Source organism: Lottia gigantea (genome assembly GCF_000327385.1).
Source record: "Lottia gigantea unplaced genomic scaffold LOTGIsca_104, whole genome shotgun sequence".
Taxonomy (NCBI): Eukaryota; Metazoa; Mollusca; class Gastropoda; family Lottiidae; genus Lottia; species Lottia gigantea.
Window position 1 is genome coordinate 714,625 of NW_008706849.1, and position 3,401 is coordinate 718,025.

Genomic DNA, 3,401 nt, shown 5'->3' on the forward strand with positions numbered 1-3,401 from the left:
GTTATTGACTGATAATTTGTGTGTCTCTTATGTTATTAACAATGCCACGTCTAGATCTGCTGCTCTGATGCGTCTTATTCGCCGTTTGGTTCTGGTCACTATTAAATTTAACATACTTATTAGAGCTCAGCATATTTCTGGCAAAACAAATTTAGTTGCTGATCATCTGTCACATTTTCGTTTTCAGGAAGCAAGAGAATGGGCTCCATGGTTAGATCTCCAGCCTCACCCAGTGGACCAGAATCTCTTGATCATTTAATTCCAATAGCTATGCATTTGATAGGAGCCTCTCTATCTGTAAATTCACGTGCAGCCTACTTGCGTTCTTGGAACCAGTTTTTAGACTTTTGCCATACGCGTGATTTATCACCTCGGTTTCCTATTCCTGCAGTTATAATAGTAAATTTCTTAGCTATTTTATTTGAGTCTGGATATTCTCCAAGTACTATTACGTCACATGCATCAGTTATTTCTTTGGTTTTTCGGAACCCCTTCATTCCTTCTTAGTTAAAACGTTAATAAAGGGTGCCAAACGCCTCTATTCTCCAAAAGATGCGAGGTTGCCAATCACAGAAAAAATTTTGACTCAATTAATTCGTGCAATTCCAATCGTTGTCACATTGCAAGTTGATAGGTTCTTGCTCTCTGCTATATTTAACTTAGCCTTTGCAGTATTTTTTCGTTTAGGTGAGCTCGTGCTCAAGTCTCACTCGACTTTTCATAATATACTTCAAACTGAAAATGTTGAATTCTTGTTCAATAAAGAAACGAAAAAAGTTTCCTCATTAGAAATTGTTTTGTTGCGTTACATAAAAGTTCCACCACGCCTGTAAAATTGTTTTTAACTTGTCAATGTTCTGAATCAGTCAATGCAACCTGTGCTCCATGTTCCTTGTTTAATTATATTCAATATTTTCCGCATTCAAACGGGTCATTGTTTCAATTTATTAATGGTGCTCCTGTATCATATTCGTTTGTTAATAATTCTTTGCGCAGGCTTGTATCATTTCTCGGTTTGTCAACAGATCTTTATAAATTGCACTCTTTCAGGATTGGGGCAGCCACTTCAGCATTTATGAAGGGTCATTCTGAGGATGCAATTTCGGGTGATGGGTCGTTGGAGTAGTAATGCTGTAAGATCATATGTCCGCTTGCCCGATTTGTCTCTTTAGAAACCCCTTCTCTCAAGTTAACTTAATAAGACCAAAGTCATTTGCAGCATGTGCTTTAAGGTACTGACAACGTAGTTTGCAGTTTATATATTCGAATGTTGACAAAGTAGTTTGCAACTTATATTGTAGGGTATTGACAACGTAGTTTGCAGTAATTTTTTAATTATGTTTATCTGTTAAACTATCTTTCATTTACTAATATCTTGTTTTTTGTTATATCTTGTGTCTGACGAGGGGGCCAATGTTGTTCATGATATATGCATCTTCTTATTAATGATTCCGTCCCCAAGATTGTGTGTGATAGGGTTTGGGTTGGGCTAGACATCACTTTGTCCAGTGATGTGTTTGGCGCAAAGTAGGTTTATTAAGCCCAACTAGTTTATGATATTGTTTATAAATCATTATGATTTATTGTTTATTTAATTGTTGTTTGTTTATTATGCTATTTTTTTCATTCCTTCATCATTTTAAATAAATGGCATTATCACTCACTATCTGGTTTTGATTTATCATGGTAGAGGGTGAGGAAAGGGAGAACACAAATAAATATTATTGAAAGATAATATGTTTTGTGTTAACCAATCGTTTATGTGCAATTTCATTTGCTCCGTTATCTTATCTATTTCCGGTACTTTGTATCATCGTTTAACTTCAACCCGCCATTGCAAACTCGGTTGAAGTTGCGGTTGACAACCCTCCTCCTCCCCCTCTTCCACCGTTTTTTAACTGTTTATGATTTTGTATTTTCATTGTTTTTTTAATTATTTTATGGCGCATAGTAGGTTTATTAAGCCCAACTAGTTTATGATATTGTTTATAAATCATTATGATTTATTGTATAAATAAGCTGGTATATAAATTGTTAGGATTTAAGGAGACTTAAAGCAAAGAAAACAACAATTAAATCATCGAGTAAAGTACAGAATATGGAGGTATTAGCACACGTACACACATTATCCAACTGTCATGATTTAAAATAAAACATAAGATAGCTTGCCAGGCAAGGTAATATACGCCCACTATCAGCTTTGATTTTGAATAAAAATATTTAGCAGTACAGTAACAATCACCAGTATGAAATATTCAACCTTCAGTCATACACTTCTTTTGAACTCTTTAGAGCGATACTGAATAATATTGACTATGAGTTATTTCCGTTGTTCTTAAAACGTATTCAATTCTTTAGCTCGTGAAAACTCTAGAATGCAAATATTCAATTTTCAGCGCGGGACTGAACAATAAAACCAAGTTTTGTCAAAATCCAGCAAGAATCATGCCTTTTAGTGTTTAAGAGCTAAATTTGAAAGCATTTTCAAGAACAAGGTCAATAACTCATACAAAATATTTTTCAATTCTTCTGATTTTCAATAGGGTTCATCCTTGGGTGAGTACGAACATTCACACCAACAAAATCCGTCAAGAATTATGCCTTCTAGAGTGTTTACGAGCTAAAAATTGAACGCGTTTTCAAGAACAAGGGCAATAACTCATACTTAATATTTTTTGATTCTTCTGATTTTCATCGTTGGGTGATTACGAACACTCATACCAAGTTTCGTCAAAATCGGTCAAGAATTGTGTCTTGTAGAGTGTTTACGAGCAATTGTGGACGGACGGACGGACATGGGTGACGCCAATATACGCCCCCATTTCATGTAAAAATGGAAAGAGAGCTTTTCAAGGCTTGGTATTTTGTTTATTGGGAGATACTTATAGCTTATATTAGCACATAACTATTTCTATGTGTTATATTTGGTTCCAAAAGTAGAGAAACTTTTAGAGGTGATTGTACAAGTACATGTATGCAATACCATAATAACTCATACTATCCTTGAAATGTTCCCAAATAACAGAAAAGATAGTTAGTGACCCATATATATATATATATATATATATAATACTTGAAACCACTTACAGGGGTTGTAAAGAGGTTTTCCAATTTTTTTCTATATCACATTGGACCAATTGGTGATGTTATCAAACACTTAGTTTTAGTGGAATTGCAGGAACCACAGACATCATATTGAAAATTGGAATGGGGCAAATTGATGATATCAGTATCCTCGATACAAATTTTTATAAAACCTCTTTACAATACCTTTGTTTTTTTTTGTGACAAAAGAACATCACTTGGTATACTAAGGGAAAAGGCTGTAAAATGTGTTGGAAAAAATAGGGTTCAGCTACTGAGTGAGACTTGTAGGACTGATTTTGAAAGATAATGTGTAG